The sequence below is a fragment of the Felis catus genome, chromosome F2, assembly GCF_018350175.1.
Source record: "Felis catus isolate Fca126 chromosome F2, F.catus_Fca126_mat1.0, whole genome shotgun sequence".
Taxonomy (NCBI): domain Eukaryota; kingdom Metazoa; phylum Chordata; class Mammalia; order Carnivora; family Felidae; genus Felis; species Felis catus.
The window spans coordinates 10,021,311-10,040,011 of NC_058385.1; the positions used below are offsets into that span (position 1 = coordinate 10,021,311).

The following is an 18,701-nucleotide window of genomic DNA, read 5'->3' on the forward strand; positions in this document are numbered from 1 at the left end:
ACTGCAGTCAACAAAGGCAGAAGTTTTTGCTCGTTCGTTTGTTTCACCAAATGAGGTCTCTGAGTTTTCTTTTCCTTTTTAAGTTGAGGCAGAGTTCACCACATTTAAACGTGTATTTTGATGAAATTTTGGTAATTCTCCACAGTTGTGAAACCACGAGCAAAAGCACGTATATAGCATTTCCTTCCACCTAAACATTTTCCTCTTATCCCTTGTCAGTTACCCTCCTCTGCTCGCACCCAGCCAGCCCCTTGTAATCACCATGGCTTTGCCTTTGTTGGAATTTAATATTTATGGAATCATCCATTATGCAGTCGGTTGTGTTTCATTTTTCTCACTTACCAACACATTTTCGAGAGCCATTCATATTTTGTGTACTAATTTTCTGTTGTCCCACAGTATGGATACACAACAGTGTGTTTATCCACTCATCAGTTGACTATTTGGGTTTCTTCCAGTGTTTTGCGATTATGAATAACATCGCTATGAACTTATTTGTATACCTGTCTTTGTGTGAACATACGTTTTTATTTCTCTCTGGCAGTGCCTGTAAGTGGAATTGCTGGGTGTGACAGAATATTTATGTTTTTATTTGTAAGATGATGCCATATTGTTTTCCAAAGCATATGAACCAGATTTGCATTCCCACCGGCAAATGTGTGAGGGTCTACTCACTCCACACCCTCACCAACATTTGGCATTGTCAGGCTTTCTTAACTTGTATTACTCTAGTGGGTATATGGTAGTATCTCATTATCATTTTAAGTTACATTTCTCTGATGACTAATGATATTGGGCATATTTTCTTGTGCTTACTAGCCATTGATATATATTTTATAATGTATCTATTCAAATCTTTGATCTATTCCCTATTGGGTTATTTAGCCTTATTATTGAATTGTAAGAATTCTTGAGGTTTTCTGTATAAACCCTTGTGAAACATGTTTCACAATTATTTCCCTGAATATGACTGTGGCTTGCTCTTTTCCCCCTCCATTATATCTTTCAAAGAGAAAGTGATTTCATTTTAATGAAGGCCATTTTACAATTTTTGCGCATGTTACAGTTTGGGCTTTTTATACCTGTGTAAGAAATCTCTGCCTACATAATACCACAAAGATTTCTTCCTATGTCTTGTTTTTGAAGTTTTATAATTTTAGCTCTTATATTTAGGTGATGATACATTCTGAGTTAATTTGAGTGTGTGGTTTGATTCAGTGTTCAAAAACAAATTTTTTCCCCAGAGATTCAGTTGATCCAGAACCATTTTTTGAAAAATAATTATCTTTTCCTCATTGAATCCGGCATTTTTGAAAAAAAATTTTTGACCATAAAACTGTGAGTTTATTTTTGGATTTTCTATTCTGTCCCATTTATTTATATGTTCTGCCCTATACATGAACGCACTGTCTTCATTACTGTACCTTTGTAGTAAGACTTGAAATCAAGTAATGTTTACGTTCACCTTTTTATTCTCTTCTGAAATTATGTTGGCTATCCTGTGTCTTTTTCCTTTCCGTTTAAATTTAGAATTAGCCTGTAAATCTCTTTCAAAAGCAGCCAGTTAAGACTTTGATTGGAATTACATTGAATCTACTGATCCGCTTAGGGGGAACTGCCATCTTAACAGTGTCAATTCTTCCAATCCATAAACATGGTACATCTCTCCATTAAGGCCTTCTTTAGTTTTCCCATGCAAAGTATTCTAGTTTTCAGTACAAAGGCCTTATGTGACTTTCATTAAATTTATTCCTATATACATTTGATGCTATTGTAAATGGAGTGTTGTTTTATTATTTCATTTTGTAATTGATGCCATATCTAAACTTTTAACTGCTTTTTATATATTGGCTTTGTATCTTGCAACCTTGCTAAATTCACTTATTGATGAGAATTTGCTAAGTTCTCATAGCTTTTTTGTAGATTCCTGTCACCTGCAAATAAGGAAATATGTACTACTTCCTTTCTCATCTCTATGCCTTTTATTACTTTTTCTTATTTTATTGCACTTGCCATGATCTCTAGTGCAATGTCAAATACTAATGTTGAAGGTGTTCAGTACATGTCCTTAGTCATGTTGAGGAGGTTCACAACTATTTCTAGTTTGCCGCATGTTTCTACTGTTAAATTTGATCAGATGTTTTTTCTGTATCTACTGAAATAATTATATTTTGCCATTTTGTTATTAACATAGTAAATTTACACTGTTCAATGTTTAAATGATGAACAAGCTTTGCATTTTGAGGATAATTCATGATGTATAATCCTTTATATATAAATATAAATATATATTTTTCTTTTCTGGATTTGATTTTCCAATCTACTAGTTTATCAAACATTTTTGCAGTTATGTTCCTGAGGGATATTAGTCTGTAGTTCTCATCCTTTGTGAGATCTTTGGCTTTGGAATCAGGATAAAACTGTCTTCATAAAATGAATTAGGAAGTATTTCCCCAATTTCTGTTTTTCTGAAAGAGTTTGTATAGGATTGATATAATGCCTTCCTAAACTGTATGATAGGATTCAACTGTGAAATTACCTGGACTTTATTTGTGAAATTGTTGGGATTTTTTTGACAGAAAGTAGGATTTATGGGTGGGCATGATTGAGGAGGGGCAGTGCTGAGGCTCTCATGAGTGCAGAGCCCATTTGTCCAAGAGGCCATGATTAGGGATGTATTTGACCCCCCACAAGCCATCTGGAATGAGCTGCTTTTCAGCCTCCCTGTCTTCAAACACATCCACATTAAACTCAGTACAGTCTACTTGGAAATGTGGATCTTCTGGCAGCCAGGGAACTTGAACTTGGTGCTGCATAGGGCCTCAATCACATGCTCCTTGTTCTACAGCTGGGTACAGATGCCATGATGACTTGGCCAATGTTCACTGTGCACTGGGACTTTCCAGAGGGACCCCACATACCTGTCTGCAGCCTATCAGCTCCATCACAGCACATCTTGTTGATACGGATGACGTGGAAGGGTTAGAGCCACACTGGGATGTGAAAACCATCTTTGCTACAGCTTTCACCATGTACTTTTGGAACAAACACTGGCAGCCTCCAGGGCTTTAGAGGAGTGCTGCTGATATTCATCTGACACCATGTGGCCACATAATGGGAACCCATCCACTTTTGCCTTCTTCCACCCCAGATCAAAGATGCAGATCTTGGCATTAGAGACACCTGTGCAGATGCCAGACTTTGGAAATGGCTTGTTCTTATAATACTGGTAACACCAGGTGGGGTGGCAGCCCATGACAACACCAGAAACTTTAGTGGTGTACCAAGGAAAAAAGCTAAATGGGAAATTGCTTTAAATTATAAAGTTGATTTTTAAATTGAGACAGCAATGCTCACATTTGCTATTTATTCTTGTGTCAGTTTTGGTCATTTGTGTCTTTCAAGGAATTTATCCATTTCATGTAGGTTGGCAAATTCATTGGCATGAAGTTCCCATAAAATTTCCTTATAATTTTTTTTTAGCTTAAATTTTTAGTTAACATACAGTGCAATATCGGTTTCAGGAGTAGAATTCGACAATTCATCCCTTACATACAACACTCAGTGCTCATCACAAGTGCCCTCCTTAGTACCCATCACCCATCTAGCCATCTCCCACCCTCTCTCCATCAACAGAGAACAAACCGAGGATCCTTATTATCTTTTTATGGTTGAAGGTTCTGCAGTGATTCCCTTTCTTTTATCGCTAATATTATTCATTTGTGCTTTCTTTTTTGCTAATGAGTCCAGCTGGAGGGTGATCTGTTACATTCATCTTTCCAAACATTAGCTTTTAGTTTGAAGAGTTTTAGTTATTGTTTTTCTGTTTTCTATTTTATTGATACCAGTACTTACCTTTATTATTTCCTTCTTTTAGCTTGTTCTGGGTTTAATTTATTCCCTTCATGGTGGAAGCTTACTTTGATCATTAGAGACTTCTATTTCTAATAAAGGTATTTAATACTATTAGTTTTTCTCTATGTCCTGCTTTAGCTCTGTACATTTCTTAATTTCTCTTGTGATTTTTTTCTCTGACCCAGTTCACTAGAAGTGAGTCATTTAATTTCCAGGATATTTTGGGTTTTCCTGCTTGCCTTATTTTAATATTTCTAATTTAATTCCACTGTGCTAAGAGAACCTACTTGATATGATTTCAATCTATTTAAATTCATTAGGGCTTGTTTTATGGGTCAGAATATAGTCTATCTTAGCGAATCTCTATCTGCATTTTAAAGGAATGTGAAATATTTATTCTGCTGGTGGTGGTGGAGTGTACCATAAGTATCACTTAATCAGAGTAATTGATAATGTTGTTTAGATAGTCTACATCTCTGATGACTTTGTCTAATTTTATCAATTGCTAAGAGATGGCTGTTAAATTCTCCAACTGATGTAGAATTGACTGCTTCTTCTCTTGACTTTGTCAGATTTGCTTCATGTTTTGGGTGCTCACACATTTATAATTACTATATATTTCTGATGAAGTGGCCCTTTTGTCTTTATTAAGTGTCTTTATCTCTGGCAATACAATATTGTTAAAAATCTATTTTATTTGATGTTAACATAGAACTTTAAGCTTCCTTGTGCCTATGGCTTGCATTGCATATCTTTTTTCCATCCGTTTACTATAACCTCTCTGTGTCTTTACATTGAAACAGAATCCTGGTAGAAAATGGTTGGTTTTTGTTTGTTTTGTAACCCATTCTGACAATCTTTTGAATTGTTTAATCCATTAATATCTATCATAATTATTAATTCAGTTTTGTTGGGTCTATTATTTAAGCATCGATTTGTCTTTCCAGTTTTTTGTTCCCCTATTTCTTTTTTCCTACTTTTTGGATTATTTGAATATTTTTTAAAATTCCATCTTAATATTTCTCCTGGCTCTTTTTCTATCCTTTTTTTTTATTTTTTTGCATTTTTTCAGTACTTGCCCTAAGAATTATAATATGCACTCTTAAATTTTCATTGGCTACTGACAGTAAAAATATAACTACTACAGTGCACCTGGGTGACTCAGTCAGTTGAGCGTCCAACTCTTGATTTCATCTCAGGTCATGATCCCAGTGTCATGGGATCGAGCCCTACATCGGGCTCTGCACTGAGCGTGGAGCCTGCTTATGATTCTCTCTCTCCCTTTGCCCCTCTCCACCACTTGTGTGCTCTCTACAATATATATATCACTACTAAGATAATAGCAGTTATCTGTTACAGTGACATATGTTATAAACCCTACCAGAAAGATTATATCTTTCTTTACACCGTTCAGTTATTGACAAAGAAACTAGGAGTAAAGAGGACCAAAAAGAGTCTTTGGCAATATCCAGATATTCATCTTTTCCCATGTTCTTCTTTTGTTTCCTGAGGATTCAAGTTTCCGTCTGTCATTTTCCTTCAGCCTGAAGAACATCCTTTAGCATTTCTCGTAGTGCAGGTCTTCTGGAGAGAAATTATTTTCATTTGTTTTCCTCTGAAAATGACTTTTTGGTCTCATTTTTTAAAAATATTGTGTGTGAGGGGGGCGCCTGGGTGGCTCAGTCAGTGAAGCGTCCGACTTCGGCTCATGTCATGTTCTCTCGGTGTGGGAGTTCGAGCCCCGCGATGGGCTCTGTGCTGACCGCTCAGAGCCTGGAGCCTGCTTCGGATTCTGTGTCTCCCTGTCTCTCAGCCCCTCCCCTGCTCACGCTCTGTCTCTCTCTGTCTCTCAATAATAAATAAACATTAAAAAAATTAAAAAAAATATATTGTGTGTGAGGAATACAGATTAAGCAGATACCTTAAGCTTTGCCTTTAAAGACCTTCTAAACTTCTTAATGAGGTAGCGTGCTTAATTAAAATGACATTGTGCTTTGTGTGTTTTCTTCCCGCAAGTCTTTTTCTCTCCTCTCCTCTCCTCCTCTGAATGGAAATTTTATCCTCGTACTTTGACATACAATTCAAATACCATTTCTTCTTGGGTGCTGTTCTGCCCACTGTGCTAGCCAGAGAAGCGTTATTTTCTCCGACTTCATATTTATATATTATATATTACATCTCCAATAGGAAAAGAACAAATCATAAGCACAGATGGTGAGGATGTCCTAAGGGAGAGCATCTCTTATCTGAGCATTTCTTTTTACTTTCAATCCCACTTACCCTGCACTGAGAATTTCAGCATGCAGCTATGTTTTCCTTTTGTTTGTTAATCCAATTATGTGTCCTCCTCCACTAATAAATTTTTCATGTGATTTCCCATTGCTATCACTGTGAGATCTTTGATTGCAAATCTGTCACATCCTTTTATCTTTCCTATATCTACATTTATGGCCCTTTTGTTAAGATAGCATGGGATAGTGCATTTGTTCCTTCACCTGTGAAAATCCCAATAGATAGAATGTCCAATGGAATTGCAAAGTATCAAGGATGTTCCAGAACACTCTCCATTATCCTGGAAACAACGTCTGGCTCTGGCCCCAGGTGCAAGTTTTTGCAAAGAGATCTGAGAGAATATTCCACTGCTCTGGGCGGTTGCCTTTAATCTTCAAAGATATTTTCAAGAAACATAGAATTCTGTTGGATTTTCTGTGCTCATTGTGGTTGTTGTGTGTATAGCATGTTGTATTTAAACATTTCTATCTTTCATCGAATTTAGGAAGTGTGCTGCCGCTATGATGTCTTCACATATTTTTTTCTGCCCCATTCTCTCTCCCTCTGGTTTTCCCGTATGTTTGATCATTCTATCCAACCTAACAAGATATTGTTTCTTTTTCAAAATCTTGTTTTTCTTGTTTTTCATTTTTTATCATTTCTATTGCTCTATCTTTGCATTCATTTACTCTTTCCTCTGCCATGTCTATTTGACTATTAAGTTGTTAGCGAATATTTTATCGTAATTCTAATTTTCAGTTCTGTAACTTCCGTTTGCTTATTATTTTATTGTTTTTATGTCTCTGCTGAGACTTCTCATTTCTCTGCTGAGATCCTCAATTGCTGAAAACATGTTCTGTTTTCCTTCATTGACTATTGTTATAATAGCTTCTTCAATATCCTTATCTGTTTGTTCCAGCAACTTGCTCATCTCAGGGTCAGACACAATCCATTTTCTCTTCTCTCGAGAATGTGCTCCATTTTGGGTGACCTTTGTACGTTGGGTAATTTTGGATGTACCTTATACATTGTGAATGTTAATAGATCTTGGATACTGTTTTTTGTTTTTTTGTTGTGGCTGCTTTCTCTGGTAGTGTGGTTTTCTTCGTTGTAGCAGGGAATTTTCTTGGCCCGTCTTAAAGTGCTGACGGTTGCTTGGATGGCACCTCCGGTTCCGTTCAGATCTTTTGTCTCTAGCTCAACTGCTCTGAGTCTGTTCCATGCACACCTGTTTCTGGGGTCAGTCAGAGAAACTGATGGACGGAGACTGGGGACCCCTCCTCTGCCTCTTACCCTTCCCGGATTACCCCCACTTGCATTCAGTTTCCTGGCTTCACTATGGTCTCTTGGAAAACCCGATTACCCCTGCCATTGCTGTGTGAGCCATGCAGACCATACTTAGCCCCATGGCTATTAAAAGGCATGGAGATGTAAACTTGACTGTGTAGATCTACGGATCTCCTCCTGCCAGTGCACGTGCACTCCCGTCAGTCTGTGCTTCGGTTCACTGTCTAGTACCATCAGGCAGTCTCCTCCTACGTCCAGCTTCCATGCTTGTTTTCTGCAAAGGAGGGAATTGTCCGGTAAGGTCTTAGTCTGTCAGACTCATGAGTGGACGTTTCTGCATAAGTTTTTTTTTTTTAATAATTTTGTACCCAGGGGCACCTGGGTGGCTCAGTCCGCTAAACAGCCACTCTTGGAGTTGGCCCAGGTCATGACCTCACGGTTTGTGAGTCTGAGTCCTGCATCCGGCTCTGTGGTGACAGCATGGGCCTTCTTGGGATTCTCTCCCTCCCTCTCTCTTTCTGCTCCTCCCTTGCTCATGCTCTCTCTCTCCAAAAATAAATAAACACAATTAAAAAAGAAAATAATTTTTGCCCAGGTGAACAGGCTCTATTACATAAGTATGAAAAACCACTTTGAAAAAGAAAAAGAAATTTAAAAACACTTTTTAATCTAAATGTAATGGAAGGAGTTAAAAAAAAAAAGCTATCTTGTTCACTTGCTCTAGGAAATCAGTAAAGATACCAAATCGATCAATAAATGCCTGGGAGAACTGAGGTTCTCTAATCCTCAAGGTAAAAGTGGAATAGAATAATTTTTAAAGTAGCAAATATTTATCGAGTGCTTATATTTACCCTTCAAATGGCATGATGGTTCACGTTCTATTTTCACTTCTGTTTTACAGCTGAGGAAACAGAGGCATCGAAAGTTAAGTAACCTGACCAAGGTCATAGAGTGAGGGAGCCTGGACATTCCAGGGGAATTCGGGGACAGCCGGAGCTGGTTCTGGCCTCCCCCGGGTTAACCTATGCAAGACTGTCAGTGTCCTCGTCAGAGTTCCATGGCCAACAGACAGAGCAAAAGGGAAGCATTAGTGTGTAGAGATACCTGAGGGCAGACTCAGAAGGTGCCACCCACTCTTTCAGGGAGAAAAAAGAAGATCCCACCCTAGATAGGAGGTGCAGAAGTCACAGGAAAGGTGTCCAGTTGAAGCGGGAAGGCTGTAGAGTGTTGGACCCTGACAACCCAAGGCACTGGGGGAACATGGCCAGCAGGGAGTACCAGCTCGAGGCTCAAAACTAGCAGAAGGCACCAGTCACACCTCAGTGGACATCAGAGCAGGACATCCAGAAGGAGCAGAGAATGCACAAGATGCTGCCACCAAGAGCCCTTCCTACACTTAGAGGCCCTCAGGAAAAAAGACTGCGAGGAGAAGAACCGCGAGAGAATGCCTTGAAGGAAGTGTGATTAAATACTCTGAAGACTTACTAAAATTAAAAGTGACGTATTAGCTAGCAAGCCTAAGGGTCTTTTCCTTCCCATTCACAGCCGATATGGAAGTTTTGATTTTTTTTAATTGTTTTTTAATGTTTATTTATTTTTGACAGACAGAGACAGAGTGCGAGCAAGGGAGGGGCAGAGAGAGAGGGAGACACAGAATCTGAAGCAGGCTCCAGGCTCTGAGCTGTCAGCACAGAGCCCGATGCGGGTCTCGAACTCACGAGCTGTGACATCACGACCTGAGCGGAAGTCGGTCATTTAACCGACTGAGCCACCCAGGTGCCCCAGAAGTTTTAAAGTAAGATGACATCAGTTCCCAAAAAAGATATTTATGATTTTTTTTTTTTTTTGTCCACCTGAGTCTTAGCAGTTTTTAGATTTGGACCCTTGTCTGTTACACTAGCAAACAGACATTTGCAATACAATGTGTTAGTCCCTCCTTGGAAAACAGCAGAATCTTCTGAGAAGATGTGGTGTCTAAGCTAAGAAGCTTCCAGGCAGGCAGCACCAAGCCTGGGAAGGAGCTGCCCTTGGGAAGGTGTTTCATGATCTCGCCTTCAGTGGTCTCAGCCAATGAAAAGATTTCAAGGTAAGCATGATTGGTTTGTGGAATTTCAAGTATACAGTTAGGGCTGGCATTTTCAGAGTAAGGGAGAAAGCAGAAATGAGGGTAGAGGTGAGCGAGAGGTAGATCGTTTGTACTCAGTTCTCCATAAATTAAATGAATTGTGCACAATGTCTTGTAAAAACCACAGCCAGATTATTATGGAACTAGAAAAGCTGGCTCTAAGGTTAATAATGAAAAATACTAAACAAGAAAACCAGAACATTTTTGAAGTATAAGAGCAAAAAGGAATCATTTATTGTAACATATTGCAAATCTCTAGTGCACCAAAACACAGTGTGGTTCTGGTGCATGGGTAGATTGATCCAAGGAACAGAATGGAAAGTCCAGGATTAGACTCAAATACATAAGGTAATTTAGTAAATGATAAAAATGACATTTCAAGTCAACGGGAGGGGGGATTGGTTATTCAATCTGTGGTGTCTGAACATCTGGAAAAAATAACAACAACGCTGCAGCCATACCACACACTTAGGCCAAAACAAATGCAGAATTCTGATGAAAAAAAACTTTCAATGTCAAAAATAAAACCATTAACATTCTGGAGAAAGCCATAACATTTTTTTTTCCAATAATACCAGAATGAGGAGGATTTTTCTCAGTATGAAACAAAACTCAGAAGCCAACGCTTTTTGATAAATTTGGTGACACACAATGGTTCCTCCCAGAGAAAAATGCCATAAGCAAAGTCAAGACAAAGACAAGCTAGAAAACAAATTAAAAAAAAGTTAGTCCACAAAGGACTAATTTCTTTAATGTGTAAAGAGAAGGACCAACGGTATGATAGGTAACGAGCAAAATATATTGTCAGTTCTCCAAAAAAGCTAAAAAGAATGCGAGAATGTGTGCAACCGCTCTTGTAGAATTTCTAAAATGCAGTTGGAAGCACCAACGGATTTCTACTTCTCGTGTGGACAAAAGCACCCATGGGGGGCTCTGTAGGCTCTCACTGGCAGGGAAACACTAGTCCCTTTCAGAGGATGCGCGACCTGGGTTGGTCTGGAAGGCAGGGATTCTCAACACCGCTTGCCCTTCAGAATCACCTCGGGCCTTTAAAAATTCCTCGTGGCCAGGGAATAACCCAAATCTTTGTGGGTGGACCCAAGAATCTGCACTGGGGGATCCTCCTGTGCAGGCGGGTTGAGAATCATTGCTGGAAGGAATTGAGGGATTTGGGCTGCAGATATACTCACACGTATAATATTATATGCACAAAGGTTAGTCTTTGGAGCATGGTTTGCAGTAACAGGGACAGGGAAGGCAGTAAATATCCACCAGCGAGGCACTGGTCAGATGATCCCATGCCTCCGGATGATGGAAAACTATGCCGAAGGTAATTCTATAGAGGTTGATTTGGAGCAATTGCGATAATGTGCAGTATATTTAGTGAGCAAAGTGGACCATGAGAGTGTGGATACAGTAGTACCCTCGGTGCTCACAGACCCTATGTGTACATATGCTTGTACCTGCGTGGAGACTGAAGACGGCTGAAAGGTCCAGAAGACACTGGTATAGGAACTGCCTCTGGGGAGGGGACTGGGAGGGAGACTTCTTGTCACTATATAACTGTTCTTTTTGGATTTTGAGCTATGGGCATATATTCACTATTTTTTTTAACTTAACTTTTTTAAGTTTATTTATTTATTTTGAGAAAGAGAGTGCACACACATGGGGGAGGGGCAGAGAGAGAGGCGGAGAGAGAGAATCCCAAGCAGGCTCCTCACTGTCAGTGCAGAATCCGGTGCGGGGCTCGATCTCATGAACCATGAGATCATGACCTCAGCCAAAACCAAGAGTCTGACGCTCAACCAGCTGAGCCACCCAGGTGCCCTTAAAGCCAAATAATTTTTTTAAAGCAGATGTGGGTCCAGACTGTCAAGCAGATATGAATTGTTGTCCTGCACAAGGTTTTAAACTTTTAAAAATTCATCGTCAGTATTTGAAAATCAATAGCTACATATTAAAACCCCACTTTTTGTGTTCCTTGAAAAAATCAGAAAATCTGGCAGCACCGGGCCTAAAGCACCATACGGCGTCCATGAACTGAAGGTGCCTACAGACAGGGCAGGAGTCTCCTATTGGTCACAGGAACCTTCTAGGGGCTCTTGAGGCAGGAATTTTACGGTGTTTACTTCTTACTCTGCCAGGATAGTGTCGAACACATAGGAAGTGGTCGATAATTTTTATTTCAAAATGGAACCAAATTTCCATATTAATTATAAGTGCCAGCTTACTGGCATGGAAACAGGGGAATGGTGTAGGAAGGGGTTGCTGCAATGAAATCATTCTATTTTACCCTGAATTGACAGCTGTTAATATGCAGCACATGTGGCTAGCATTTAAAGAAGGTCTGGTTATTCTTTTCTATATTGCAAGACTTAACAGACACCAGAAAACACAAAGGTACGTGAGGACTGGAAATTAATGTCTCCCAATCAACATTTCCAGGAGGACGGACCTCTCCTTCAGAAAGATTTTGTTTATTTACTGATGTATTCCAGGGAAACTGATTTGTAATCTGGTCAGGATGTGCTTATGAGTTAATACATTCATTTTTCTCTCGTCAAAAAAAAAAAATTAAAACGTCTATCAACTAGTATGCAATTCAGAAAATGGAAATTGGCACAGGAACTAATTGCAGCTCACAGAAGAAAAAAAAATCTGCTATTTTGATGAATATGTGTTTTCCTAGCGTTTCTGTTATTTCCGTTGGTAATTGCAGAAAACAGTTTTAGTGGGAACAATTATTATGGTTCTCTATGTATTTCTATTCTGAGTTGTGAATAAGGCAGTGTTCCTGGCAAATATTTAGGATCCATCTGGAAAGGGGGAATGACAAAAATTCCAGAAGATAAGCTTCCCTGGTTTCAGTGTGTCTCCAGCTTTCAACTGCTGGTTGCATGAAAAATACACGTGATGTGCAGTACGAGACTCAGAAACTTACACGCATACTTTTCAGTTTCGAAAGAATGAAAATCCATAGAATACTTAAATATCTGGACACAAAAGTGCTAAACAACTGTGTGCTCTCCGTTTGCTGAATACAGGTTAGGATCAATTCAGAAAGTCTAGCCCACAACCAGCTGTTTTGTTTGGAGGCTCTTAGGGACATTCTTTGGCAGATTGCATTTTGAAGTTTTTAAAAAATTCCAGGGTGTCATGTGGCCCCAGAGCCTACTGTTGCCCCAGCTGTCAGGATGAGGAGTCTGCTGGGGCCCAAAGAATGTGAAAACAGAGGAATTAATAGGGAAAGGAGAGATCTGTTTTAAGACACCACGAAAAGTGCCAGTATTTTATAGATTTATAACCATACGTTTTCAAATCAATTTCACAATTTATTCTATAATAAGTTAAAAATCCTGCTCGCTACTGGCATGCATTTCAAATTTGAAGCACATTTTTCTATTCAATGAATGTAATAAATGATTCAGAGGCACCCTTGAAACTCTTGAGCAGCCATAAAGTTTCCAAACACCATATATTTTAAAGGGAACAAAATAGTACGAAACAGAAAAAATTAAATTTGTATTTGAAATAGTTAACAATTACCTTAACGGCAGTTTCTTGTCATAGAAAGAAATTAATCAGTAGTAATGAAACGGATTAGTACAAAAATTATGAGAAGATCTATTTCACCCATTATAGGGACTTGTAAGTCCCTTCTTTTCCTCCCTAATTTTATATGGATTTCCTGTCCCCCCTTTTTTTAATGTTTATTTATTTTTGAGAGAGAGACAGAGTGTGAGCAGGGGAGGGGCAGAGAGAGAGGGCGACCAGAATGCGAAGCAGGCTCCAGGCTCTGAGCTGTCAGCACAGAGCCCTACGTGGGGCTTGAACTCACGAACTGTGAGATCACGACCTCAGCTGAAGTCGGACCCCCAACCAACTGAGCCACCCAGGAGCCCCTCCTGTCCCTTGATATAGAGGGATCATTACCCATATACGTATACATATCAGCTTTAGTTAAGGTTGTGGCAAAGAGAGATTCTCCTCAAGCAGCTGGGCACAAACTGGAAAGGAGGGAGAGGATTGGGGGTATGTACAGATAGCAGTAAGAGAGGAAAAGCCTTCCGTGAAATGACTTGAGCTGACGACCGAACCACAAATAAGAACATAAATGGGCCTGAGACCCTCAAGAGAAGGTACCAGCCCACCAACTGGAGAGTGAGGTCCTGTCTGGGGTCTGCCCGCTGGTTGGCCCTGGGATCCAACTGATGGTTTTCAACTGTCTCGCCAGGTGTTACCAGAGAGCCGGGCATGTAGCAAGGGTTCACAAACATTTGTAGACTAAGTGAGTGCACAATTACACAGGCAAATGAATCCTGACCCCTGGGGAAGGTTGGTGGCTTTGCGCGCGCGCGCACACACACACACACACACACACACACACACACACACACACACCTCCCTTTCAGACAATGGCAGAAGTGGGAGGGGCAGGGCGGGCAGGGTATTGAACGGTGGGGTCTGGGGAGGTCCGGGCAGGGGCAGGGTGGCTCTCCTGCCCAGGTGCCCTGGCTCCACTCCACCAGTCCTTGGAGATACGGATCAGACTTGAGCTGGGCATCCTCCCTCAATCTTGCTTCTCTATCCCTTCGGGCTCTAAGGATACTTTCCAAGATTCATTCTTGTACTTGAAGGCGAGAGAGAGGGCACAGAAGACTCAAGGCAATTTTTCCAAGAGGACTTGACAAAAACTGACCCCTGATCCACTTGGTGCTGGGAAAGAGTGATTGAATCAATCCCGGTTAACACTTTAAAGTGTAGTCTTACAATGTAGTTTTCCCTTTTTTGTGTTTACATAGTCTTGATAATAGGCACAAGCTATTATTTTATTGGTAAGAAGATCTGCGCTGTAAGCGTTTTTCCGTGAAGCAACGTGTGACTAAGCATAGTTAACTGACCTGCTTGTAGTTAGTAAGTGACGCAGCCAGGACTGGGATCCAAAGATTCGGATCATAAGGTCATCACTCCTGCCACCAGTTGAGAATTAGCACCCCAACATTGAGCCAGGTACATGTTTCTATTACAGGCAGAACATCAAGCTCAGCCCAGAACTCAGTTCCACAGCCTTTGTTCTCTCACAGCTGGGCCTTCTTAAACTCCACCCATAAACTTGGCCTTGTCTTGGATCATCCTGTTGCCATCAGTCAGGTGCTGGCCCCTGCCCTGGTCTCCGGTCCCAGTTTCCCCCTGGCTCGGGCCTCCTGGCCATGCTTCGGGTAGCTGCCTCCTGATGACTGTGATGGTCGACTCCTGCCCTCTCCTGCCTCCTGTGGGCCTGGCCTGGGACTCATACCCTCCTGCCTCTGCTCTGACCTTCCACTTTCCGCTCCGTTGCTCTCTGCGCCTGGTATTAACATCATCCATTCAGCATGGATTGAGCACTTAGAGAGGCAGATACCTGTTCGCCACGAGGAGCCAGCAACAAGTGAGTCAGAGGCCTGCCTTCATGAGGCTTGCAGGAGACTGTGAGCTGACCTAGACCAGAGAGGAGAGGCCAGTCCAGGCCCCTTGACAGACTTTTGCACGATACTATCATTTGCGTACCAGACTGGAATGTGTCCATCTGAGTGTAGGTGGATCATGTGAGGTTCTGGCCTGTCCTCGCCCACTCTCTGTGGTCCTAAATCACACGCCGCTCCCATGTCAGAATATGACAGAAATAATACCTCGTATGAACGCATGCCCTATCTGTAGCTTATCCGTCATTTTTCTCCTTTAATTCACACCTTTCCAAGAATGCACACCCTTCACAAAAGACAATGTCCCAGAAGTGGGCATTGTGTAAATGAGTCAGCCTGCGTCAAACTGGCAGCACAAGGCTTGTCGGAGCATAAAAGAATGCGCTCAGGAATATATTGCTGATTGACTCTGTTCAATGTTTTAAATGTGGCTCACTCATCTGAACATGAGTCAGCATGAGTCCATTCGTGGGCTTTCAAAAGGCACTTAAAGAGTTTCTGAGTCTCTCCTCGACCCACTGAGTTCTCTGGGGGAGTAGCTGAGCGAGGAGAGTTTAAATTTCCAAGGTGCCCCAGCTCTCTTGGTGACTTGGAAGCATCTGGAAAGCTGTGCTGGCCAGGTAAAGGCACGGGGTGGGGGGGGGGGGGCGTCCCTGCGAACCCCAGCATGCTCCAGTCAGTTGAAGAGAGAATCACTGGAGTGAGGCAGGGGTGGGGGGTGGGGAAGAACAAGGGAGAGAACAGAACCAAGCATGATGTTGTAAAACTATAGTTTTGGCTTTTGGCCAAAGACAAGAAAGAGCCTGATTATATTGCATATTTTAGGAATCTCTTTCTATTCCATTGAAAACAAGGAGGCAAAAAGCTTCTCTTTGTCATAAGAAATCAATTTCTTAGCTGCCATTTCTGCTTAGCACAATGTTTTTCTGCTATCTCCTTTAAAATGCCATTTGTTAGTGTGATTACAGAATGAATCCCAATCCACGTTTAATTCTTTCACATCATCTTTTGCTTTTAAAGGGTATAAAAAAGCATATGGATGAGCATATTAATCACAGCTACTATTTCCAGGGTCTGAGTGAAAAGAAGTATTTATGTTAATGGTGTATGTGGCTGAGCATACAAGGCTAGAAATATTCCCGATTCCCAAAATTATCTCTTTTGCTGCAACAAGAATATAACTGAAAGAATAAATTACCATAAAGCACCACAGTACACCCCATCCAGGTTAGCTTCTCTGGGGTTAGATTGCTGCTCTTTGGATCGAGGTTACAGAATATATATTACCAGTCACACCACTTAGGCCATGATTGAATGAGCCAAAATGTTTAGCCACACTCTCTGGCTCTGACCCTGAATTGATTTGGAAAGTCCCAAATGCATCCAGTTGGGCTCCCTGGAGAATGAAACCTTATGAAATTATTCCTTGTTCGCTCACAGTAAAATCTCTTGCAATCAGTAACTTAGTTGAAAATTGGCATCAGCTCGCCACGCATCACTCACGCAGGCTAGCAAAGCACTGGGTACCTGATACTGGGCGGTTGTAAATCTAACACATCGTGTCAGAATTAGGCAGAGGAGGCTACTAAACATCCCTTCGGGGGCCCGGGTCCTTGAAGAGTGTCTTAGAGCCAAAGACGGGGAAGTCTTGGGGATGATAAACCAGTGCCATGTACCAACGTCACATGAAACAGGGGAAGACCAACTCTCTCGGATTTCTTGTCGGCTCTTTTTCCTTCCACAAGGTAGGACAGGCTCTCCATCACATGCATGAAGGATGCTCAGGTCAGTATACCACTTCCAGAGATAAAGAAAGATTCCGTTACTGTTAATTCGGATTTACAACCATGGGAGCAAGTGATTTTTTTGTTTTTTAGTCAATTCCAAAAGCATTGTGAGCCACTAACATTTTTTTTTTAATCTGTCAAAAAAGAGAGAGAGAGAGAGAGAGAGAGAGAGAGAGAGAGAGAGAGAGAGAGACTAATACCTAAGCATCTAGGGCTGCCAGATTAGGAGCCTAAAATGATCAGACCCTGGATATCAGTTGCTGCTGCTGCTGCTAGGTTTCAGACAGAGGAACAAAAGTTACAAAAAGCTTCTGAGATGAAAAGAGCGCTCTTCACCAGTTCAAGCTGAGGTCTTACCACATTGCCCCATATTTCTTCAGTGTATCAGAATAAAAAGTCAGTAAGCACGGAGACCCTCACGCAGCATTCCAAATCGCTCAGCGGGGCCCTTGCTAGCACTGTGTTTATTGTTCAGGGGCAAAAAAAGAAAGTTAATGAAAGGTTTTAGAAGTACCCCCAATCGAAGACGTCACCCCACCGCACATCGGTGTACTTGAACGACGGGAACTAGAGGGATCATTGCTACTCCTTCACCAGAGAAAAGAAGGTGCTTCTCAGCGTCCACACGTCAACAGACAGTGTCCACACGTCTGACACCGGCCAACCGTTGTCTTCCTCAGCATCCTCTCGGCCAGCAAGCATCTTGAAGCACCTATATGACACGCTTTACCCGTGTTAATTCATTTAATCCCTATGGCAGCTGTGTTTGCTTGGGTCCTTTCAGCAATAGGGCCGCAAGATGGGATTAGATCTGTAGGAGATTTAAGGAGAAAACAGATTCGAGGGGATGGGAAGCGAGCTGGAAATGTCACGAAGCAGACTAAGCTGGAAAAGATGGGGAGGGAAGGAAGGTTGGGAAGGAAAAAGTCTTCGACTACAGCATAGTTTTTAAGGAAATCTGTGGAGAGTCCCTGAGCCAAGGCTGCCCATCCAAGGAGCCCACGTCGACCAAGAACAAGCATGGCTCCCTGTCTGTGCCTCACTCGGTCATTGGCACCGAAGTGTGGCCTTGGCGAGGACACTGTGATGTATCGTAGCACAGCAGTGGGACCGTATCCCCATGACACCTCCCGCAGCCAGAGATCTGAGCAGGACCGTGATCAGTCTGGGGCCAATTAAGAGAGAGAAACCACACGATGAGTTAAACGGGAGGGGGTTAACAAAGAATAATTAAATTCTGATCAAACAGTGTATACAAGACCCAGAGACGCTCTGTATTATACCCAGGGCTTAAGGAGGGAACCAAAGGAAAGACAGACTCAAAAGGGCCCCCTCCCTGAGGCAGGGGTTCAGACTCCATTGCAGAAGTAGCCCAGGGATATTTGTTGGTTTGCCCCAGCTAGAGCTGGGTTGCTGTCACCAGGTAAGCAGAAAGTTGTCTTCTGGGGTGCATGTGGCCTGGGCTGTAGACAGAGTGCTGGCTCAGAGGGAAGTCACAGGTGTAGGCCAGCCACACCTGGGCCTGCAGAGGGGCCTGGGGACCAGCAAGGGCAGGAGGCCTCAGGACGCTGGGAAGCCTGTGAATTGAGCCATGGGATCAGCAGGTCGGGAGGACGTTCTGGGCACAAAGCTGGGGGCAGGGATCACTAGATTCCTCACCCTCCCACCGGGACCCACTGTGCAGCAGGGAACCCTGCTGGCTCAGCGTCCCTGCAGGGCGTGGCCGTGAGAAAGTTCACTGTGAAGGAGAGACGCGTAAAGGAACGCTGTCCATTTGGGCGGAGCATCTATGGAAGGTGAACCTGGACCCCAAGAGGGGTGATGCATTGACAAGGGGAGCAGATGGTCACCTCAGGAACCCAGGAGGTCAGTATGCCTCTTGTCCCTTTGTAGAGAGGAGAAAACAGAGCCTGG

At 42.0% G+C, this 18,701-nt stretch overlaps 1 pseudogene; it reads right to left on the bottom strand.

Moving 5' to 3' along the window:
* Positions 1–2,601: 2,601 nt before the first annotated feature.
* Positions 2,602–3,256, bottom strand: LOC101099101 (annotated as a pseudogene).
* Positions 3,257–18,701: the final 15,445 nt, after the last annotated feature.